This window comes from Chelonia mydas, chromosome 15, assembly GCF_015237465.2.
Source record: "Chelonia mydas isolate rCheMyd1 chromosome 15, rCheMyd1.pri.v2, whole genome shotgun sequence".
Lineage (NCBI taxonomy): Eukaryota > Metazoa > Chordata > Testudines > Cheloniidae > Chelonia > Chelonia mydas.
In genome coordinates, this window is record NC_057856.1 from 9,299,685 (window position 1) to 9,325,502 (window position 25,818).

Consider the following 25,818-nt stretch of genomic DNA (forward strand, 5'->3'; position numbering starts at 1 on the left):
ATTACAGCCTGAGCTCCGCTTTAAATCTGGCACATAGCCTCAATCATTGTCTCTAGCACCCTAACTGGAAGTCTTGGAATTAGAGCCAGTCGGCGTAATTCAGCGTGAATACTGACCACCAATAGCAAGGTACAATAGAGTACTTCTAATACACCTCTGACACCGAGAGTGAGAGTTGCTTTCTCTCCCCATGTAGGTTCTTTCTTAGATGGGTGCTCACTACTGTATACCTGAGCACCTGCCATGAGGAGAAAACAAAACTACTGTCTCTTTCAGCCTTGCCAGCTGGAAACAACTTAAGGTTATCAGTAGCTGGTTTTAGCTAGCTATTGTTACCACCTTTCGGTATATTTTTACTAGCAAGTTAACACTTACAAAAAATATCCTTCCTGTTACAAGTGTGTTTGATATCCAAGGCTATAACACGTAGCATCGTTCTGAATGCATTAAGGCCAAAATTATCGCAATGTTGAAAATCAGTGAAAAAAAAAAATAATGAAAAGGGAAATGTACAATAACTACCACCATCACATTCCACAGGAAGAGATAGATTAGAAATAGGGGACAAGGTATTTTACCCCGTCTTGCAGTAGCCGGGCACAATGGAAATCACTACATATTTTAGGGAAAATAGCTAAAAAAAAAAATGTATGTTCATTGTATCCATTCCAAAAGCAACTTTCTTCACAGGAAAAAATATAAATAAAAATACTAAACTGAAACAACTGTTTTGCTTACACTGACAAAAGACAAGAAATTTAGCTTGAAGAATGAAACCACATCCTTAGTTTAATCTGCTGTGCGACCCACATCATACAAGAACATTCACCACTCCAACACTATGAATATCTGGAGAATGGGTAAGTCAAGGTATGTGATTTCAGCCGTAAGTCTTATTTTCTTGGGATCTGTCAGGTCCAGCCAAGCCCTTAATGCAGCTATAATGTAGATTTTTGGCATATAGCAGCTTTAAATTAAAAAAAAATAAAAATAAAAAAAAAAAAAGAGTCCTAACCTAGAACTAGAGGAAAAAAGACCTGTCAAACTGGGCAGTGGAATCTGAGGTTTAAGATTAAATTAACTCTTGAATGCACAAAGATCAGCAGGTCAGTCTGGAGACTTCTGCAGATAATTACTATTTCTGGTCAAATTAAAGGGATTATCATTTATAAGATTAAAAGGGGAACAGCATAAGCACAACAACTGCAAATTATATATTCTTATAAACCACCCTTGCTTGTAACACTGCCAACCAATAAGGGTTAATTTATAGGTGGCTGTTTTAAGTCATTTACTTAAATTTGTTTTTCATGTGAAACTGGTAATCCAAAATTCTGTATCCGGTTGTGTTTGAAAACAAAAACATTCAGTCTAGGTACAAGTCTCTACTTTAAAGTACTGAATGAAGAGGAGTGGTTTCAGACTGTTCAGCCCTGCTTCTGAGAGAAATTAATCTGTCAATTTTCAGTGCCTCTTTGTACCAGTCCCATCACGGGAAGGGAGCAAGACGGACTGAAATGTCAGGCTCCTTTAGGTGGGACCCACCTTCTCACAGGTGGACGAAGCAGAATCAATCCTTGTGCACCAGGTAGGTCCCTTCAGGAAACGGAGATACCCTTGTAAAGCAGACAAGTGTGGCAATGGGGATTCTATACTAAGAAATATTAATAGCTGGATACGTGCCAACCATGACTACTGTTTGATGACTTACCTACCAAGTTCAAAAAGTGGCATATGCATCCATAGATCTAGGAGAACTTCTAGTAAGAGCATGGAAGCAGGCTGTGGCCTTGATAATTATGGATACCAGTTAATTAGGGTATGAGAAAGATCCTGAAAGCTAAATTTAGATGACTAAGAAATCTTAAAGGCCTATCCAGTAGCTTTCTCTGAAATGCTCTGGTTTCAAACACAAGGCTAGACAGACAGTGGGAACTTCCAACATCTCAGTGTGTAGATAAGATACTGTAAAAAGAAGGGTTAAAATTTATTAGACACTGGGGAATGCCTTAGGGAAAGAAGGGACTACTCCAAATCAGACTACTAACATAGAAAATTGATAAAGTTTTGGAAGATAGCTGACAGGTGGCAAGGAACACTAAGCTATCTTCTACAGATATCAGCAAAACAACATTAATTTTAATCTGTAGTGAAGGATCAGACAAAAATTATTACTGAAATGAGGAGGAGCAGGTTAAGATCAGAGGTACGTACCAGAAAACTAACAGGATTTGAAAGAAAAAGAAAAACTGCTATGTGCTCAAAAATAAAAATTATAGGTCTATGCACCAATGTGAGCAGCAAATCCGCAGTGAACTGGAGTGCCTGGCAATGAGAGAGAACCTTAACATAACAGGCATTACTGAAACATTGTGGAATGACCAAAAATAAATTGATGGGAAAACTACACAGGAAAGACAGACAGGGCTGTACCAATGCTTGTGGAAGGGGATATTATTGGGTTCGATTTTTTACTATATTGGTTATTGTCGAGGTGTGGGCGTGGAACAGCCTTCGGGCTTGATTATACTTGGACTGTATATTTATTTTTTGAGAAGGCACTTGCAGTGAGATCATATACTTTTTATATACAATAAATCTAAAAATAAATAGATCTGAGCGAGACTATAGAATCTAATGTGTGTGGGCAAGGGTAAGGCACAGAAGACCAAATTATTTACGATAGTCAAAATCAAAAACAGCCTGTGAGTAATTCTGAAGGGACCTAACCAAGTTAGGTAAATTAGAAACACAATGGCAGATTAAATCAAATGCATGCAGCTGCACAGTAATATACATTGCAAGGAATAATCTGAACTATTTCACACACACTGCTGCGCTCTAAATTAATTGTAACCACGTAGGAATAAGTCCTCAGGGTCATTATGGATGGCTCTCTGAAAACATCTGCTCAATGCACAGTGGCATTAAAAAAAAAAAAAAAAAAGACAAACTAAATGTGAAGATACGTAAATAGTCATAGAAAAGAATACTGAGAATATTAAAATGTCATTACAGAAATGGATGGTACACTTGCACTTCAAGCATTCTATCCCATTTTGGTCATCGTACTTTAAAAAGAGATATAGCAGAAATGGATGACAAAAAAATTATTAGAAACATGGAGAGACTTCTGGATGAGGAGACATTGAAAATTAACACTTTTGTGAGGAGACAAAGAACGATCCCAACAGAGAATATAAAATCATGAATGGAAAAAGGAGGTAAGTCCCTCCTTCTTAATCTGCTCTCATAGTGTAGTATGCAGTATGGACCCCAGGAGGAGAGGAGCCGACTCCAGTAACTGGGGAAGAGGAGCCACCTTCCCCCACCCTTGGAGGACACAGCCACTACCCCCAAGAGGAGGAGACAAACAGGGATGGTGGTCGGGGATTCCCTTCTAAGGGGAAGGAGAGGCATCCATCTGCCCACCTGCCTTGACATCCTGGGAGGCGTGCTGCCCATCTCCAAGATGTTACGGGAAGGTTGTTGAGGCTTACCCAGCCCTCTGACCACCACCCCATGCTGCTCATCCTCATGGGCACTAATGATAGTGATAGAATGACCCTGAGCACGAATGATAGCATGACCGTGAGCAAATCAGGAAGGACTACAGGTCTCTTGGAACAAGGGTGAAAGAGTAAGAGGCGCAGGTAGCGTTTCCATCCATCGTCCGGACGGAGAGTACGGGGCCAGGCAGGGGCAGATGCATCCTGGAGATTAATGCATGGCTGTGCACACAGTGTCCACGGGAGGGCTTTGGCTTCCTCAGCCATATCGTGCTGTTCTGTGAAGGACTGCTAGAAAGAGATGGATTCCCCCTGACAAGGAAGGTGAAGAGCATCTTGGGACACTGACTTGACAATCTAGTGAAGAGGACTTTAAATAGGTTCAAAGTGGGCAGGTGACAAAAGCCCACAGGTCAGTATAAAAAAAAATGACCTTGACAGAGGACTGGAAGTTGAGGGGAGGGAGAGGAAATGGAAAATTACAACAGCATCAGTGGAGTAACTAGAGGAAAAACTGGGGAAATACGTTCAGTATCTTAGATGTCTATACACAAATGCAAGGAGTATGGAGAACAAACAGGAAGAACTGCAAGTACTAGTACACAAGCAAAATCATGACATAACTGGCATCAAAGACTTGGTGGGATAAATCTCATGACTAGAATATTGGTCTAGAGGGGTATAGCTTGTTTGGGAATTGCAGGCAGGGAAAAAAGGGAGGAGGTGTTGCATTGTACATCAAGAACATATAAAGTTACTCCGAGGTCCAGATGTTGGAGAGAGGCAGACAAGCTGAAAGTCTCCGGGTGAAGAGGAAAAAACAGGGGCGACCCTGTGGTTGGGGTCTAATACAGACCATCAAATCAGAAGGAGGAGGTGGATGAAGCACTTCTAGAACTAACACATATCCAAAACAAAAGACCTGATAAGAGGGGATTTTAGCTACCCAGATATCTGTTGGAAAGGTAATACATCAAAACACAAAAAGCGTCCAGTAAGTTCTTGGAATGTGTTGGGAACAACTTCTTGTCTCAGAAGGTGGAGAAAGTAATCAGGGAGGATGCCATGTTAGATCCAATTACAACCAACAGGGAGGAATTAGTTGTGACCGAAAATAAAAGGCAACTTAGGTGAAAGTGATCATGAAATGACTGGCTTTGTGATTCTAAGGAAAGAGAGCAGTGGAATAGAGATAGTCTGCTTTTTTTGTAAAATCCACTAACAAACTCAAAGACCTAGTAGGTAAGGTCCCAAGAGAAGAGAATCTCAGGGAAAATGGCATTTACGAGAGCTGGTAACTTCTCAAAGAAACAATATTAAAGCCAGAAAAGGGCAAACATAGTACCTATCTAAAAAGGGGAACAAAGAGGACCCAGGGAATTATAGACCCATCACTTTAATTTTGATACTTGGAAAGATATTGGAACAAATTATTAAATCAAATTGTAAGCACCTAGAGGATAATACAGTTATAAGGAATAGCCAGCATGCATCTTTGGAGAACAAATCATGCCAAACCAACCTTATTTCCTTCTTTAGCATGGATGGGGAGAAGTAGCAGGTGTGATATATCTCGATTTTAGTAAGGCTTTTGACAGTCCCAGGTGACAGTCTCATAAGCAAACTAGGGAAATGAGTTCTAGATACAATTACTGCGAAGGGGGTGCACAATTGGTTGAAAAACCATACTCAGATTGTAGTTATCAATGGTTCGCTGTCAAACTGGGAGGATATATCCAGTGAGGTCCTGCAAGGGTCATTTCACCGTCTGGTACTATTCATCATTTTCATTAACGACTTGGTTAATGGCATAGAGAGCATGCTTATACAATCTGAAGATTACACCAAGCTGGGAGGAGTTGCAAATCCTTTAGAGGACAGGATTAGAATTCAAAATGACCTTGACAAATCATAGAATTGGTCTGAAATCAACAAGATGAAATTCAATTAAGGCCAATGCAAAGTACTACACTTAGGAAGGAAAAATCAAATGCACAACCACAAAATGGGGAATAACTGGCTAAGTTATAGTACTTCTGAAAAGAACCTGGGGGTTACAGTGGATCACAAATTGAATATAAACCAACAAGGTGATGCTGTTGCGAAAAAGGCTAATATCATTCTGGGGTATATTAACAAGAGTGTTGTACGTTAAGACACAACAACTAATTGTCCTGCTTTTCTTAGCACTGGTGAGGCCTCAACAGGAATATTGTGTCCAGTTTTGGGCAACTCACTTCAAGGAGAGATGTGGACAATTTGTAGAGAACCCAGAGGAGAGCAATAAAAATAGTAAAAGATTTTAAAAACCTGACCTATGAAGAAAGGTTAAAAAGGCATGTTTTGTCTTGAAAAAAAGAAGAAAACTGAAAGGGGATCTAATAACAGTCTTCAAATATATTAAGGGCTGTTATAAAAGGAAGACAGTGATCAGTTGTTCCCCATGTCCACTGAAGGTAGGACAAGTAGTAATGGGCTTAATCTGCAACAAGGGAGATTTAGATTGATATTAGGAAAAACTTTCTAACTCTAAGGACAGTTAAGTACTGGAATAGGTTACCAAGGGAGGTTGCAGAATCCCTGTCCGTGAAGGTTTTTAAGAGCAGGTTAGGCAAACACCTGTCAGGGATGGGCTTAAGTATTCATGGCCCTGCCCCAGCACAGGGGAGTGGACTTGATGACCTCATGTGGTCCCTTCCAGCCCTATAGTGCTATGATTCTATAGTATGGAAACAATGGGACATATAATGAAAGGGAAAGGCAACACAACTTAAAACTGATGAATTTATATGTACACGCACACACACACTATAAAGAGAGAGACAGACAGACAGACATACGCATTCTCCTCTACAATTCACCTATGGGTCTCGCTACCCTCTGATATTTTGCACAAGACTAACAGGATTGAAAATGTTTAGACATTTATATGGGTAGTAAGAACATGCAGTTACATCAGATTACATGTTAGATCCATCTCTGTGCTTCAGGTCATAGAGCAACCACTTACTGCCTAGGGTTAGTAAGAATCTTCCTCTATCAGCAGGTTATTTGGGATTTGTCCATTACAGGTGCTCTTGCACTTCATATGAAGCATCCAGCTTTTACCACTGTCCAGACAGGTTATAGGACTAGATGGACCACTGGAATGGCAGTTCCTAATATCTGAGTGTCATAACAGTTTCCCCACAGATTTGCTTAGGGTCCTCTTCCCTCATCCCAGAATTTGGCAGGAAACGGCGTGACTTTCATCATGACTCAAAGCATTTAGTCTCCAAACAGTGGGGTTTTGTTTTGTTTTTTAGGATTTCCTTCTTCCTTGGAAGATGTATGCCTGTTTGTACTGTCTGGCCCTACACTGCTCAGTAAACACATAAAGTCTGTATAATGTTAGGTGTTTCTTTTAAATCATCTTTATTCCTTCCTCCTGACAAGTGATCTTTGCAAGCCATCAGAGGCCCTACTGCCTCATACAGTGACAGCCCTAGACAAACTGATTCCAACAACTTTAAGCCCCGAGAGTGAATTATAATTCATGTTGCAAATAATTCAAGAGCCCTCCTTCCCCTATAATTCTTTGACCAGTTTCCTATGCAACTTACTTGACATACCTAGGAAACAAAGAAAATCACTTTGTCCATTCTTTTTAAACACACCAATTCCAGCCACATTTTCTACGATTTCTTGGAATGGTCAGTCCTATTCCAAGTATGTTCCTGAAAAAAGAGTTTGGTTCTAACCTACGACTCAGTCTAAGTCTGGTTACTATGTATAAATCCCTGCCTAAGATACCAGGTAGAGTGATAACATGCCATCAAAAGTTTCACGGATATCGCAGCCTGAAGGAGATGTAGTTCCAGGCTGACCCTCATTCACTACAATCAAGCAATAACAACGGATTTTTATCAATCCAACAAAAGACTGACTGGCATTTGCATCCCTATGTTTGAGAAAGCTTAACAGTTCTATTTTACAACGATTGTTTTCTTGTAACTGATTCTTGATGCAGTGCAAAGTATAGAAACGAACGGTGTCATTCACCTGAGACTAATCCGTGTGTGCACACTCTGTCAGTGTGCAGGTGCACAGTCTGGGCTTGTCTTCACTGCGACCGCTAACTCAAGTGAGAGTGGCCACACTGCAAAATGCTCAAGCTGCACAGCATGATCTGATTAGCAGCTGGTAAGTTGTGCTTACTGGAGCTGCAGCCTGTGAAGTGGCATCAATTCACTACTAGTTGAAGCTTTTGCAACCTTCAACCCAGACCCCCTGATGGGGCAACTAGCTTGAACTCTAACTAGAGATTTTTGTACAGGCACAAGGAGTCGGGTTATGGGCAACACTCCAGTTATACGCTGAGCTTACACTGCAGTGAAGACAAGTCCTTAGTTGGATATTTGTTTACTTACATATTGTGTTGTAAGGAAGTTTTCATTAAACAAAAAACCCACAATATCTCTTGGCATCTTAAAGCTAAAACCTATAACATAGGACTACCTTTTAATAATAGCTCCCCTGTTCTATATGCAATGAGTCCCGCACCTTTCCATGTCCATCATATCCCCATTACAGAAGTCTACCCGTGACCTTCATCTTGGCAAGAGTCAAATAAAACTGTATCCAACAAACAGGCAGCACAATTAAATAAGTGTTGTGCTACAATGAGTCACCACAAATCTAATACAAGCATCGCACTAAGGACAGAAAGACAGAAGAGTCAACGTCAACATTAACATTTCGACCCAATTTAAGAGGAAAATGATCTGGACCAAGTGAAACTATTTTCCACATGAATTAGACAGTCACAAGTTTTATTAGACAGATTAGAGGCACGCCCAAGCCATATCAGTCCAGTGCCACATAACCAAGAAACTTTTTTAAGAAATATCAGATTCCTGTCCTTGCTGAATAAAAAGAGTGTAAAGTTCATCCATCAATAGACGCCATGGTGTCCAATCTGTTAACTTTAAACTAGAGACAAAAAGCCTCAGCGGAGACAGAATATAAAGAGTTTTTATCTTAGAATGGTTCAAATGAACTGCTGCAGCAGAGGTTTCGTCCCTGGAGACTTATTTGATTGCCGAGAGTATTTTCCTCAGCAGGCAATGTTGCTGGACTCAAATCAGGAAAGATCAGTCATTTGTGTCAATCTGCTTCAGGTCCTGCTTTCTCTTAGCAGCAGCCACCAGAATCCTAACCCTTCCATGAGCCCTGTTTAAGGACAGCAATTACATCACTCCTGATTCCATTCCTTCTGACCACATATGGTAACCATGGTCCATGAAGATGGTACCTTTTATGTCCAGGTGCAATTGTGCAGTAACCATACTCCCCACAAAATAGCTCACATCAGAGGTATCTACATCTTTTAGAACCTCCAAAATATGAACTTTCATAGCATTAAAACAGATTCTTTGGAGCTTATCTACTTTTTGCTATAGTAAAACTATCTTCAGTACAGGCACCTGCAGGGCCATCCCTTTTCTGTGACTGCACATTCTCTCCCATAGCATCTATTGTGCAATTCAAGTTGGTAATTTTCATCGTTGGCAATTCAGACCTTCCCAGGAAGGAGGAAAGTATGGTTGTCGAGAGGATGTTTTTTAAAGTTTGTTAATTGAGTTGCTAATTCACAGAGTGCGGTAATTTAAAATGGGTCTCCTAGTTTTAGAGCAATTACTGCACCTCTGCTACACTGTCAACAGAACAGAACAGAACATGCCCAAAGGATAATGGTTTCCTGCTGCTTGATAAATATTCTGGGGTGCAAAGATATTTATTCAAGGAGGGAGCATGCGTGATATGACGACATTTGTTTTGGGACACAACACGGGATTACAGCACACACACAAAATATACGTGGCCTTGCCCTGCAAAATTCTGTTCACTCACTCTCCCAAGGAGAGAGTATTTTTTTCTAGAAGTGAGAGAATCTCATCAGCTTGTGCACAGTAAAGATAGGGAAATAGATTTTCATAACAATCTTGCAAGGCTGACCCAGCCCATTACCAGGCACTTACCACAAATATGTCCACTTGTTTTTGCATTCAGAACAGCACCACCTCCCTTTACAAAGCAGATCTATTTATAAGCACCACAGATGTTGTCAAATAGTTACAATGCTAAGTGAATCAAAGGACAATTCCACATACACACCCTCTAATTCTTTAATCAAAAACAGGAACCAAACTTAGGGTATATGTCTTCACTAGCAACATTAAAGCACTTTAACATGGCTGTGTAGTCACGGCACCAGCGCTGGGAAAGAGCTCTCCCAGCGCTGGAGAGCTGTGAAAAACCCACCCCCCACAAATATATGTTTTTTCACACCCCGAGCGAGAAAGTTGCAACGCTGTAAAGTGGCAGTGTAGAGAAGGCCTTACTCAACTCCAACCTCTCTTCTCCTCTCCCTCCACTCTCTCTCAAGCAAGATAACCAACTACTTCCCTGCTCCTGCTAATACCACCTTTCCCTTTTCTAGCAAATTCCATCCAAGAATCTCAAACATTAATTAAGCAAGCCTGCTAACAGCTCTCAGACACGAGCAGAGCTATAAAAAGACTTTGGAACTGAGTGGCTGCAGAGGAGCTGGTAGCTGATCAAATTTTCAAGAGTTACAGTGACTGCATTATGTAGAAGTTAGGAGACAATCAGCTTTTAAAAGCCTTCAGTAATTTTTCAGCATGCCTCGGGTATGTATTACTGTCCCTCGTTCACAGATAGGGAAAACAAGGAACAGGGAAGTTAAATAACTTGTCTGAAAAACCACAGACGCAATCAGTGGCAGAAGTGGAAAGAGGAGCCAGTCTTAAGTCTTCACCAAAGGATCTTGCTCTATATTGCCTGACAATATATATATTTTCAGTGTCGTGTATATATATTTTTACAGACACTGAAAAAATACTGGAAGCTTCTAAAAATAGCTAATTCCACAGTTCATGAGTAATGCAGTGACTGGAACTCAGGAAAATTTTTATCAAGCAGATTTTTAAGTCCTTTTATTTTGCTATGAGAGTCATTTTAGGCAGGGCTCAGCAAATTGGGTGATCTCGCCTGACTGATGAGGTAAGTTCTATGGGTGGAGGCATGTTACCAACAGGGAAGCTCCCTGAAAACAAAACAATTAAAGATATGAAGAACACAAAGACTTGGCTAATAAAATCAGTATGATTTGACATGGCGTATATATGGTGTTCTGAATCCCAAAGGAGCCCACAGCACGTTATTAACTATATGGTGCTCAAACTTATTACATAAAAGAGGGTCACATAAACCTAAGCACAACCTTGGGAGAGCCAAACAGATAGTTTCATATGTATTTAGATCGGTTGTTTCTATGTACAGTATTGTCTGTTTAAAAACAAATGAAGAAATCAGTGCATAAAACATGTATGATAGACAACAGGAAAAAACAGTATAGAACACAAAACTACAAAACGCTCATGAATCGGCAGTTAGTATGTTGTGTGGAAGCAGCCTGTGGGCCTTATGAAGCGCTCTGGTGGGCCGTGCACGGCCTGCGGGCTGTAGGTTGGGCACCGCTGATATGCAGCAACTGGCAGTGTGCAGAAAGCAGCGAGATCAATCTACCACATACAGTTAAAAGGGGAAATTCTGGCCAAGGAGACTGGGGCAAAGCCCTCCCCCTAAGAATGTAGCGTGGACAGTATCTGCACTGGACTGATAACTTCTGTTTTATAGGTGGCCTTTGAAAGATTTACACAGAAGAAGCTGCATGGAGCTAGCTTTATCAACGTCAAAAAGAACAAAGAGCAGACTCAACCTTACTGGCATATCTATGAGTCTAGGAACGTCAAACTTGATGCTAAAATATTAAGCAGTTCCCTCCACCTGCAACTCCTCCCTACCGCTGTTGTAATAGACTCTCCAGTATGGGGCTCTCTTTCACAGTAGAAAAAGAGCATAGCATTGTGGTTCTCTAGCAACAACTCACAGGACAATACTCAGATCATAGGAAGTACAATACCCTTGTGGGTATTTAGGAGTCTGGAAGAAGTGTACACCAACCATATACACAAATATGCCACAGAACCCAACATTTCCACTCTGGGTTTATTTTCATTATTTTTGTGGATTTCAGAATTCCACGAACGTAAGTTTACTACACAAAGTGTTGTGCAAAGATCAATATGAACGTGGAAGGGACAAATATAAAGCTTGTAACCATTTGTCAGTGACGCTGCAGATACAAATGTGGTTTAAACTGAAAACGAAGGGGCTTACTTACACCATATCCACACTAGGTGCTTGCACCAATTTAACTACAGATAAACCAGTTCAAGTTTCCATAATCTATGCAAGCCCCAGTCAGTAAAACTCATTGAAAAATGAGGGAGAAAGTTGGGGAGGGAAGTGACGTCTTTAATAAAAGTGACACCTCCTGCTCTTCAATAAAAAATGTCCACAAATGTTTTCATCCAAATTTTGATCACCTCTGCAGACTGTGAAAGGACTTCAGAGCAAAGGGCTATAGAAGAATTGTGTTTATACTAAACAGTATCTTCTCTGTGGGTCACAGATATGTCTCATCATTCCAGATCGAAAGCACACACAGCTCTCATTTAGGTACAGGCAAGAGCTGAGCTCCAGCTAACATCTTTGCATGTAGAAGATGATGAAACACTAAGGAAGCAAAACTCAGCTGTACTCTGTTATTCTTCTGTACTCTGAATACATGTAGTGGGGTAAGTTGTTTTAGCAACTTTTATATCAGTTGCCAAAACAACTAAGGGCTTCTTAAAAAGTGGGAATTGGACCCCCAAATATCAAGATTGTTATCACAGTGAGCATCATCGTGCATTCTCCAGACCCAGTCAGGATTAACATCCAACTGCTGGTCCTTGTCAAAAGCTGGGCGAAGAGGAAACACCATCAGAAAGCGGAAGTGCACCATAATGCTGCTAACTTCAGATTACAACACCAAGGCAGAACAGAGGGCAGCCTTTATAGCTTTCACTTGTGTATGCTACGCAAAGAGCAAGAGAAACAGTGTTGAGTGGGGAGAGGAGTATGTTGAAATCACCCTCTGCAGAGACCTTTGGCACCCAGTTATCTTTATGGGGGTTCAAAAGTTTCAGGAACTACCATAAATGTTCCGAAAGCAGGTGGCATCTGCTTCTTCCAGTATGAATCATAATAAATTCCCTTCAATATATGCCCTGTCATTTACTATGAACTCAGATGGCGAGTGACAGGCTACATTCAGATACTGCATTTACTGTCAAATAATCCTCATTTCAGGCTACAGAAGGAAATGTTTTCTTTCAACAAATGCACATATGCTAGTTTCTGACTATGCTGATCACAAATTTCAATTAAGAGAAATTTAATTGCAAACACACAAAACAAAGCATCTTTGGATAACACTGCCCATCTTAACCAAATTTCTGCTACTTAAATAAAGGACTACATTTGAGAATCAAAAGGATTGCAAGAAACAAGAAGGAAATGTAATTAAGTACACCTCATGGGTTTAAGCTTACTTTCTTCCCCTTATCTCCAACACAAACATATTGGGGAGAGATCCATCATTCATGGGGGCTAGTTGCATTTTCTAAATGTGTTCCATTAACTGGATTGGTGTTAAATATAGTCTCTCATGAAATCCCTCTCCTACAAGCCTAGAAAAAAGTGACAATGTCAGTTTCAGGAGTCTCTTTTCTCCCCATTCAAACTGTGAGTGATAAACCCCAAGCCATCCTTATCTTCACCCCCAATTTCCATATGCTTACTCCTTTTCTCCCACCCTCCAACACCCGGCATCGCCACAATGATGTTTTTAACTTGCCCTGCTGCGGAAGGCTAGACACAGCAGTCTATAGAACCTGTCTATTATACTTTTTCCATCAGGTACTTGACAGTGACAGGGAAAGCTCCCAAACGCTTTCCCCAAAGACTATATGTGCAGCCGTAACAGCTTCTGGGCTGGCCAGGGGAGCAAATGCCGTCCTGTCCTGAACTTGAATACACAGCTGCTAGACTGCTAGAGCTGGCCTTTGCTTTTAAGGAGTCTCCCATCACTCCACTATCCTGAGCATTTCCTGGCACTTGTGGAGAGCACCATCAGCAACAGATCAACTCGCCTGTGCTCTGGGTGAGACATGCTAATTGGTCAATACAGCTTGGATTTTAAAGTTCAGGTCCATTCAGATAAGCAGGTGACCCTGGAGGGAGGGGCACCCAACCTAATTTTACCAGTATTGTAAACACCATTTTGACCGCAGCAGTAACTGAGACAAATATTTTTTTTAGAGAAACAAGGAGGGAGAGGGAATATCTTTTACTGGACCAACTTCTGTTGGAGAGAAAGACAAGCTTTCAAGCTCTATTTCAGGTCTCCGTGTAAGCTTGTCTCTCTCACCAACAGAAGTTGGGCCAGGAAAAGATACTACCTCACCCACCTTGTCTCTCTAATATCCTGGGACCAACACAGCCACAACACTACTGCATATCACTATTCTCTTGTCAGACATCCAACTCCAAGCCATCCCTTGACAAATTATTTTAAATGGTTTTGATTTGCCTGGATGTAACCACCCACTCTGATGATCCTACTGTGGGGAAGATAGGTAGGCAAAATACAGGATACCCATGAACCTGTATAGCCAGAGTTTGCATATGTGCTTTTACAACATTGATAACTAACTGTGTACTATTACTGATTTGAGATCTGAGCTGAAGCAGTTTCTCATGATTCAATAGCCAGTGCTCAAAAACATTCATATGCTAGTGCAAAATTCCCCACATCTTGTGGTAAACCAAGGACAGTGCCAGATGATCCTTTAAGGGGCTAGAATTACTCCGTTGTACTAGCCTCACCTTAAGACAGCATGAGATGGCCTTCTTGAATTACCAAGACTCTGACACAAATCATTGGGTGAATTAGAGAAATTCCAGCTTAGATTTTCAATAACGTATCTCTAGAAGGAACAAGCCAGAGAAGGACCCATCTCCATTAGCAGCTTCTCTTACAAAAACAGAATTCAATTATAACAGAAGAGGACCTACATGGCCACCTATTCCTTGCTTTTCACCCTATGGACAGTGGCAAGAGGGACTCAGCACTTGTATTAGAGGATAAAAGGCCATATCTGCACACACTGGTGCGAACCATGCAGCAAGAGGGGCCCAGCTTCTCTACACTCCTTGTTTGGAGTAGCTGGGGCAAGACAGCTGGAGATTTCTCCATTCCCTTCCCAATCTAACTCGTGGCAACTTCTCTCCTCTTCCTCCTCTGTACAGTGAGAGGGTGGTTGGTCTTACAGTTACAGCACTGGGAGTCAGATACCAGGTTCAATCTTGGCATCACAGACTTCTTGTGTCTCCTTGGGCAAGTCACTAACTCTCCGTGCCTCAGCTTCCCATCTGCACAATGGGAATACTACTTCCCTTCTCTCAACCGAAATCTGCCAGCTCTGTGTAGACCGTAAGCTCTTCGGGGCAAGGGCGGTCTCTTACAAATGCGTTTGTACATTCCAAGAGAATTAGCACCACCGCACGAAGATTCACTGCAAGTAAAAGACCAGGGGAGCAATTTGGAACTTTCACAGCACTCCGCGACTTAAAAAGGATTCATATTCAGCATTCGTGGGCTTTGCCACATAACCAACTTTGTATTTGCATCAAGGATTTCAGGACACAAGACCAAATGCTAGAATAACTGGTAAACATGACTAGAATACAGATAAAATACAGTTTTATTATGTACACAATATGGGCGTCTTATTCTTTAATACTCAAACTCAGCGATATGGTCAAAGTTTTTCAATGAGCTAATCACATCCCATCTTCTCTTTAACACCACACTCCAATCAGGACACTTTCAAAGACATCAGGCTTTGGTGTAAAGTAACTGGAATTCTTTGTAAACACAAGATAAACTAGTTTCTGTGCTGAAGTACCAAATCATTGCAATCAGCAGCATTAACAAAAAGGAGAGAAGCTTGCATTACAGCAAGCTACAGCTGCTTTTAGTTTTGAAGCAGAATATCAATTATAGCAGCTTTTGCCTCTTAAGCTTGACTGAATGCTGCTGCTTTGTAATTAGAAGCCACAGGACACCTGACAACAGAGTGATCTTATCTAATTGCTAACTCAGATGTTTAAAACTAAACTCTTAATTATACATCACTGAAAAATGAAAAAACAACCACCCACAAACATAAGAATTGCCATACTTAATCAGACCATCAATATATCCCGTCTAATCCAATATTCTGCCTCCAAAATTATCAGTGCCACATGTATCAGAGGAAGGCTCAAGACATTCTATAATTATGCAATAATGCTAAGCCACCAAGAGGAACTAGTGAATGGGGGAGCAGTAAACAGGGGAGTCTCAGAGGGAACAAGCACTAATTCTTGGGGTGAGTGGGTGAGCTTGTTTGTCTCTCGGTTTCTTCTTCTGGCTTGCTTAAAGTTTACAGTGTGGTCTGTTGGGGACTGTGTGGGAGTGGGGGCCAGAGGCCTAGTAGCTGCTAGATGAGTGCGCACTAGCAAAGCTTTAGCCTCCTGTCCTTTGATCATTCTTGTGATCACCCTTCCTCTGTTAGGGTTAGGGATTTAGGAGAGAAGGGCGTAAGAGCCAGAGGCTAAGCAATCAATGGGAGCTAGCAAACAGGGGAGTTTGAGAGGCAGTTTGTAGGAGGGGAACAAGAATAAAATCAGCATGCTTTGGAAAGGCTGCATCGCCAGTGCCAGCACCGCTCCTGGCTCCTCCACATGCACCTATGTCCAGACAGAGACCCAACCACAGATACCTCTACTCAGCTCCTGGTGTGGCTTTGCAGAGACAGTGGCTGGCATTTCCCCATCAGAGAAAGCCAGGCTGGGGAGACCATCCAGTGAGAGAGGTGTTGACTGGTAGAATCTCTCAAGAAGCAGGTGGGAGGACTACAGGAGGTGGTGGCTGGGCTGAGGAGTACTTGTGCACACGAGGAATTCATTGAAAACATGACTATGGAGACCTCCAGGATAGAGGAGAAATCCAGCTGGAGAGGACTTCACTAGCACCACCAAGGGAGGAGGGAACAGTTCCTTCACAGGGAGGAAACTGGCTGTTGGTTACTTTGGCACCATGCAGTGCTCCACCCCTGCCTTAAAAACAGTATGCTGCCCTGGCAATGAGGGATGAGGAATCTCCCCCAACGGTGGAGGAGGAGAAGCCATGTACCCCCAAAGGCTACCAGGATCACAGTCACCACCCTCAAAAGGAAACAAAGGGTGGTGGTGGTTATTGACTCCATTCTAAGAGGGAAGGAGGCATCCATTTGCCAACCTGAGGTGGCATCCCAGGAAGTGTGCTGCATGCCAAGGGCCTGTATCTGAGATGTTACAGAAGGATTGTCAACGATCATTCGGCCCTGTGACTACTACCCCAGGCTGCTCATCCACATGGGCACAAATGTACTGCAAGGCATGACTCTCAGCAGATCAGAAGTGACTACAGGGCTCTGGGCACCAGGACCATGGGATGCTGTTTTGAGAAGGACTGCTGAGCAGAGATGGGGTGCACCTATGATGGAAGGGGAAGAGTATCTTCGGACACAGACTGGGTACCCTAGTGAGGCTGGCTTCAAATTAGGTTAGATGGGCCAGGAGACAAAAGCCCACAGGTAGGTCCAGAGCATGGAGACCTGGGTGAAGGGTTAGAATCTGGAGGGAACATGGGCAATCAGGGCAAGGACAAAGGAAAGATGAGGGAATATAGAGGGGAAATTTAATGAACATCTTAGATGTCTTTATACAAATCAAAGAAGTATGGGGAAATAAACAGGAATAACTAGAAACACTAACAAATAATCACAATTACAACATAAGAAGCATGACAGAAACTTGGTGGGATAATTCACATGACTGGAATATTGGTACAGAACAGTACACCTTGCTCAGGAAGGACCGGCGGGGGAAAAGGGAGGAGGTGTTGCCTTTTATATCAAAAATGTATTACACTTGCACTGAGATTGAGACAGAAGTGGGAGGCAGACCTGTTGAAAGTCTGTGGGTAAGGATAAAAGGGGTAAAAAACAAGGGTGGTGTTATGGTAGGGGTCTACTACAGACCACCCAACCAGGAAGCAGAGGTGGATTAGGCTTTTTTTTAAAAACTACAAAATCATCCAAAACACAGGACTTGGTGGTGATGGGGGACTTCAACTGCCCAGACATCTGTTGGGAAAATAATACAAAGGGGTAGAGATTATCCAATGAATTCTTGGAATGCATTGGAGATAATTTTTTATTACAGAAGGTGAAGAAAGTGACAGGAGGGAAGCTATTCTAGATTAGATTCTGTCTAACAGTGAGGTACTGATTGAGATTTAGAAGGTGGAAGGCAGCTTAGGTGAAAGTGATCATGAAATTATAGAGTTTATGATTCTAAGGAATAGTAGGAGGGAAAACAGCAAACTTAGAGAATTGGTAGGTAAGATCCCATGGGAAGCAAGTCTAAAAGAAAAAAAGAGTTCAGAAGAGTTGGTAGTTTTTTAAAGAGACATTAAAGGGCACAAAAACAAACTCTCCCAACGCACAGGAAAGATAGGAAATATGCTAAGAAGCCACGCTGGCTTAACCAGAAGATCTTTAATTACCTGAAACTCAAAAAAAGAGAGTCAAACCAAAACTGGAAATTAGGTCAAATTAAGAAAGATGAATATAAAAAACCAACAATCATGTAGGGACAAAATTAGAAAGGCCAAGGCAAAAAAAGAGATTAAACTAGCTAGGGACATAAAGGGTAACAAGAAAACATTTTACAAATACAGTACATTAGAAGCAAGAGGAAGACCAAGGACAGAGTTGGGAAGAATTATTTCTTGAGTCTTGCTTACAACACTCCTACTAATACATTATTCAATGAGGAGGAAAGACAACAGAAAATGCTGCAATGGCCAAAGTGTTAAATGCCTTTTTTGTTTCAGTTTCCACCAAAAAAGTTATCAGTGAACATCAGTGTAAATGGGGTAGAATGTAAAGCTAAAAGACAAACAAGTAACGAATTAATTAGGCCAGTGGTTCTCAACCAGGGGTACATATACCCCTGGGGGTACACAGAGGTCTTCCTGGGAGTAGAACAACTTAACTAGATATTTGCGTAGTTTTACAACAGGCTACATTAAAAGCACTAGTGAAGTCAGTACAAGCTAAAATTTCATACAATGACTTGTTTGTACTGCTCTATATACTATACACTGAAGTGTAAGTACAATAGTTATATTGCAATGGATTTATTTTATAATTATATGGTAAAAATAAGAAAGTCAGCAATTTTTCAGTAATAGTGTGCTGGGATGCTTCTGTATTTTTATGTCTGATTCTGTAAACGAGTAGTTTTTAAATGAGGTGTAACTTGGGGTTCGCAAGACAAATCAGACTCCTGAAAGGGGTACAGTAGCCTGGAAAGGTTTAGAGAAAGATAATGGAGCAAATAAACAATCAATTCGTAAGCACTGTTACTTATTATCTTCTAGGTCACGATCAGCATGGATTTGTCAAGAACAAATCATGTCAAACCAACCTAATCTTCTTCTTTAACAGGGTAACAAGTCTTGTGGGGCGGAGGGAACAGTAGATGTGATATATCTTGACTTTAGTAAGGTTTTGATACAGTCTCACATGACCTTCTCCTAAACAAACTAGAGAAATATAACCTAGATAACCTACTATAAGGTGGCTGCACAACTGGTTGGAAAAGCATACTCAGAGCATAGTTATCAATGGGTCACAGTCAAGCTGGAAGATTATATATCAAATGGGGTCCTGTAGAGATCTGTCCTGGGTCCAGTCCTATTCAATATCTTTACCAATGCTTTAGATCAGTGATTCTCAACCAGGGGTCTGGAGACCCCTGGGGGCCCTCAAACAGGCTTCAGGGGGTCTCCCAAGCAGAGCCAGCGTTAGACTCACTGGGGCCCAGGGCAAAAAGCTGAAGCCCCGCTGCATGGGGCTGAAGCCAAAGCCCGAGCAACTTAGCTTTGCGGGGTCCCCTGTGGCATGGGGCCTTGGGCAATTGCCCTGGTTGCTACACCCTAACGCCAGCCTTGGCTTTTATATGCAGAAAACCAGTTGTTGTGACACAGGTGGGCTGTGGAGTTTTTAATAGCATGTTTGGGGTGAGGGTGAGGGGCTCAAAAAGGTTGCGAACCCTCGCTTTAGATAACGGCATAGAGAGGACACTTAAAGTTTGCAGCCAATACCAAGCTGGGAGGGGTTGCAAGCGCTTTGGAGGACATGATTGGAATTCAGAAATGATTTTGACAAACTTGAGAAATAGTCTGAAATAAATAGGATTAAATTCAGTAATGACAAATGGAAAGTACTGCATTTAGGAAGGAATGATCTATGGCACAAATACATAATGGAAAATGAAGGAGTACTGCAGAAACACACCAGGGGTTATATTGGATCACAAACTAAATAGGAGTCAACAACATAACACTGGTTTCAGAGTAACAGCCGTGTTAGTCTCTATTCGCAAAAAGAAAAGGAGTATTTGTGGCACCTTAGAGACTAACCAATTTATTTGAGCATAAGCTTTCGTGAGCTACAGCTCACTTCATCGAATGCATACTGTGGAAACTGCAGAAGACATTATATACACAGAGACCATGAAACAATACCTCCTCCCACCCCACTCTCCTGCTGGTAATAGCTTATCTAAAGTGATCACTCTCCTTACAATGTGTATGATAATCAAGTTGGGCCATTTCCAGCACAAATCCAGGTTCTCTCACCCCCCCCCACCCCTTTTTTTCCAAAAACCACACACACACACACTCACTAACTCACTCTCCTGCTGGTAATAGCTTATCCAAAGTGACCACTCTCCTTACAATGTGCATGATAATCAAGGGGGGCCATTTCCAGCACAAATCCAGGTTCTCTCACCCCCCCACCCCCATACACACACAAACTCACTCTCCTGCTGGTAATAGCTCATCCAAAGTGACCACTCTCCTTACAATGTGTATGATAATCAAGGTGGGCCATTTCCAGCATAAATCCAAGTTTAACCAGAACATCTGGGGGGGGGGGGGGGGAGGGTAGAAAAAAAACAAGGGGAAATAGGCTACCTTGCATAATGAATTAGCCACTCCCAGTCTCTATTTAAGCCTAAATTGAATTGAGGAATTCCATCATGATTTCAACAATTTCCATCCCACCATCAACCTCAGCCTGGTCCAGTCCACACAAGAGATCCACTTCCTGGACACTACAGTGCTAATAAACAATGGTCACATAAACACCACCCTATACCGGAAACCTACTGACCGCTATTCCTACCTACATGCCTTCAGCTTTCACCCTGACCACACCTTTTCACCCTGACACACACCAGCTTTCACCCTGACCACACGATCCATAGTCTTCAGCCAAGCTCTACGATACAACCGCATTTGCTCCAATCCCTCAGACAGAGACAAACACCTACAAGATCTCTATCAAGCATTCTTACAACTACAATACCCACCTGCGGAAGTGAAGAAACAGATTGATAGAGCCAGAAGAGTTCCCAGAAGTCACCTACTACAGGACAGGCCTAACGAAGAAAATAACAGAACGCCACTAGCCGTCACCTTCAGCCCCCAACTAAAACCCCTCCAATGCATTATTAAGGATCTACAACCTATCCTGAAGGATGACCCAACACTCACAAATCTTGGGAGACAGGCCAGTCCTTGCCTACAGACAGCCCCCCAACCTGAAGCAAATACTCAACAACCACATACCACACAACAGAACCACTAACCCAGGAACCTATCCTTGCAACAAAGCCCGTTGCCAACTGTGCCCACATATCTATTCAGGGGACACCATCACAGGGCCTAATAACATCAGCCACACTATCAGAGGTTCGTTCACCTGCACATCCACCAATGTGATATATGCCATCATGTGCCAGCAATGCCCCTCTGCCATGTACATTGGTCAAACTGGACAGTCTCTACGGAAAAGAATAAATGGACACAAATCAAATGTCAAGAATTATAACATTCATAAACCAGTCGGAGAACACTTTAATCTCTCTGGTCACGCAATTATAGACATGAAGGTCGCTATCTTACAACAAAAACACTTCAAATCCAGACTCCAGCAAGAAACTGCTGAATTGGAATTCATTTGCAAATTGGATACTATTAATTTAGGCTTGAATAGAGACTGGGAGTGGCTAAGTCATTATGCAAGGTAGCCTATTTCCCCTTGTTTTTTCCTACCCCCCTTCCCCTCCCCCAGACGTTCTGGTTAAACTTGGATTTGTGCTGGAAATGGCCCACCTTGATTATCATGCACATTGTAGGGAGAGTGGTCACTTTGGATGAGCTATTACCAGCAGGAGAGTGAGTTTGTGTGTGTATGGGGGTGGGGGGGTGAGAAAACCTGGATTTGTGCTGGAAATGGCCCCCCTTGATTACCATGCACATTGTAAGGAGAGTGGTCACTTTAGATAAGCTATTACCAGCAGGAGAGTGGGGTGGGAGGAGGTATTGTTTCATGGTCTCTGTGTATATAATGTCTTCTGCAGTTTCCACAGTATGCATCCGATGAAGTGAGCTGTAGCTCACGAAAGCTTATGCTCAAATAAATTGGTTAGTCTCTAAGGTGCCACAAGTACTCCTTTTCTTTTTGCGAACAACATAATACTGTTGCAAAAAAAAAAAAAAAAAAAAAAAAACGCAAACAATTCTGGGATGCGTTAGCAGGAGTGTTGTAAGTAAGACACAAGTTGTAATTATTCCACTCTAATCAGCACTGATAAGGCCTCAACTGGAGTATTGTCCCCCGGTCTGGGCAACACACTTTGGGAAAGACGTGAACAAACTGGAGCAAGTCCAGAGGAGAGCCACAAAAAATAATTAAAGGTCTAGAAAACAGGATCTACAAGGAGAGATTGAAAAAATTGGATTTGTTTAGTCTAGAAAAGTCTGAGGGGGTGACATGATAACAGTCTTCAAGTATGTAAAAGATTGTTATTAAAAGGATGGAGATAAAATTGTTCTCTTTAGTCATGGAGGACAGGACAAGAAATAATTAAATTGAAGCAAGGGAGATTTAGGTTAGGCATTAGGAAAAACTTCCTAACTGGAAGGATAGCTAAGCATTGGGACAAATTACTGAGGGAAGTTGTGGAATCTCCATCATAAGTTGCTCAGGCTTCTGCTTCAGTCCCTGGTGGCGCTGGGCCTTGGGCTTCAGCCCGATGCTTTCTGCCCTGGGCCCCAGCGAGTCTAACACTGGTCCTGCTTGGCCGCCCTCTGAAATCTGCTCGTGGCCCCCAGACCCGTGGTTGAGAACCACTGCTCTAGATAATACTTAGTCCTGCCTCAATGCAGAGGACTGGACTAGACTTACCAAGGTCCCTTCCAGTCCTGCATTTCTATGATTCTATGAATAAACATATCCATAAGTAGCCTCTGGCAGTTAGTGGCTGGCTTAAAAAACTGGACCTCCTCTCCCAAACCTGAAAGCCCAGATCCGGAGGCACAATGGTGGTAAGAAACCAACTCAGACTGGGGTGAGGTTGGTGAACTGGAAGATACAAAGATCTGCCCTGAATGCACTTGAAGTCATTGCATAACAAACCTCTATTTAAAAAAACAAACCAAAAAAAAAAAGCACCATGCAGAAAAGAACAGCTGTTTAATAATTGCAGGAGGAACACCTTAGAATCATAAAACCTTCTTTAACTCCAAACTGCTTCACTATGATAGGATTAGTTTCAGAGTAGCAGCCGTGTTAGTCTGTATCCGCAAAAAGAAAAGGAGTACTTGTGGCACCTTAGAGACTAACCAATTTATTTGAGCATAAGCTTTCGTGAGCTACAGCTCACTTCATCGGATGCATCGTGCTGTAGCTCAAGAAAGCTTATGCTCAAATAAATTGGTTAGTCTCTAAGGTGCCACAAGTACTCCTTTTCTTATTATAGGATTAGCAACAGAGCTAAATGTAGAAATTGAAATGACCAACACCCTTAAAAAAAATAAAAACAGCTTTCAACCACATTTGAATCTTTGAAACCTTAGAATTTCTTCAATAAGATCATGGTTCCAAAACACTTGCATGCAACGCACCTGAATTTGCCTCTGGTAAAAGTAATGACAGGTTTCAGAGTAGCAGCTGTGTTAGTCTGTATTTGCAAAAAGAAAAGGAGTACTTGTGGCACCTTAGAGACTAACCAATTTATTTGAGCATAAGCTTTCGTGAGCTATAGCTCACTTCATCAGATGCCACAAGTACTTCTTTTTGGTAAAAGTAAAGCATTGGAAACATTAACATATTGTAAGCCAGGCTTCCAAATCAGACAGATTGCCGGCCAGGAATAATTTGCCATTTCCCAGCAGCGCCACCAAATACAGTACAATAATGGCACTTTTCAGACTTTTCTTTACTCCGAGTGGTTCTTGTCAGGATCATCTGTGTCAACTGCCAAAGCCAGTTCCTCAGAGTAAGATGCTAATGCACATACCATGCAAGGGAAATGAAGCAGACATTCTGAGTTGACTGCTCATGCGAAGGAAATATGGAACCAGGGCACAGCAGAACTGCAGCATCAAATATTGAAATCCCAGTCATTCCTGAAGATCTCCCTAGACTCCCCTGAACAAGGTATAAAGTTGCCCAGCTGCAGAGATGATTTTCTTATACTAACATCTCCTCAGCAATTATCGGTTTTCCCCGATATTAAAAAAAGATAGGAGGTGAAAAAAAATCTCACAAGCTCTCCAGGGTTTTGGTTTGCTGGTATTCATAAAATATACATTCCTTTGATGCTCAACTAATAATACATGGCAATTTCTATTCTGGAAATAACTCACTTCTTGCCAAATCGGATCCTAAAAAAGTGTGAGCTAAAACTAACAGAGGAAGCTTCAAGCAGTCACCGGCCACCACAGCTTGACTCAGTGTTTCTGAAGGCAGCAAAGTCTCCAAGCTGGAGGAAGAAGAGGCAGAGCTTCCAGAATTGCTGATTCTGGAATCTTGGCACCATTGAGACCAATAAGGCTCCTCTCTTTTTAGATAACCACACACCAAGCAGACCACAGCTGTGTTGCGAAAACCCAGCTACATTCACTTGAAACCCATCAAGCCACATGGCTCTGTGTTCCAGTTCTCAACTAAGGTCTTGCCTACACATTGAAATTGTACCATTTCAATTGGAACAGTATTTAAAGCACTACAATGTCTTTAGTGTGGATGCAATTTTACCATTATAGCAGTGCTTATGCTGACATATCTTATTCCCTTTCCCCTCCAGAAATAAGCTATACTGATATAAGCCCCTTTCTACCAGTATCACGGCATCCTTACTAGGGCTTGTACTGGTGTAATAATTTCAATAAAAAGTCACCTCTCTAACCAACAATTATAATACATCACCAGGCTGAAGACTCACTGGCTATTCTTATGAGATTTTGGAGGTTGTTGGGGGAAAATCTGATTTCTTAAGAGATGGCATACTGAATCTTTCCCTTTAGGTCACTGATTTGAATTCAGCCCAGGTTGGATATGACAAACAGTAGGGGGCATATGTGAAATGAGCTGGTTGCCTTAATTTAATTCTCAGTTGACAGTATTCATGCTACAGGCCACCTCCGTACACCGCGCCCTTACTAACTGCGTCAGGAAAAGAGCTGAGAACTGATCTGCTCTCACTCCTACACGTGGGCCCTCCAGGTCAGAGATGAGTTACTCTGAAGGCGAGGCATGAGAAAGCTTGCACTGCTGCTGTGGGTTCGAGCTATTCCAGAGATGAAGAGGACTTCCAAGTAAGTACCAGTGCAGGCAATCTAGCACAAGCAACAATATCCTCATCAATAGATGAGATTGAAAACCCTATTCCCCACAGAGTATGAAATAGTAGCACTAACTACCTCACATGTGCAAAATAGGCAGGCTAATAAAAGCTTATCTTGCAACTCCATTGAGTACTTAAAACAAAATCACTCCAGGCCCAGATCAGTAGCACCTTGGATTATATACTGTTCATGCCTCCTCGATCACTGAATATTACCACTGACTTTATTCCATTGTGGAGCTTTAAACGAATATCTCAGTTATGAAGGGTTAAAATACATAGAATTTCTACTCCAGTGGGATTCCGGTGGACATTACTGATTCCATGGCATTTTAACGAGAGTAGAGGTTTGCACCCTGTTGCCCAGTTGTGGAGTGTGCATGTTTGTTGTCACCCTCCGATCCCAGAGCTCGCTGCATTTCAGTGGTGCTGAGCATCTGAAGCGCCCATTGAAAAATAGGGAAATAGTTTGAAAAGCATTTCTGGATTCTTCCTAGTG

The 25,818-nt window shown here is 41.9% G+C and overlaps 1 protein-coding gene across 5 annotated transcripts in view; it reads right to left on the bottom strand.

The window, feature by feature from the left end:
• TAOK3 (TAO kinase 3) overlaps nt 1-25,818 on the bottom strand; it is a 141,976-nt gene that overhangs the window by 93,977 nt on the left and 22,181 nt on the right. Inside the window, exon 2 of one of the 5 annotated variants that reach the window (XM_043529746.1) lies at nt 7,166-7,225. The exons of the other annotated variants lie outside the window; for them this stretch is intronic. The gene's annotated coding sequence lies outside the window, so the exon portion shown is untranslated. The remainder of the gene's footprint in view (nt 1-7,165; nt 7,226-25,818) is intronic. 5 annotated transcript variants of the gene reach the window in all.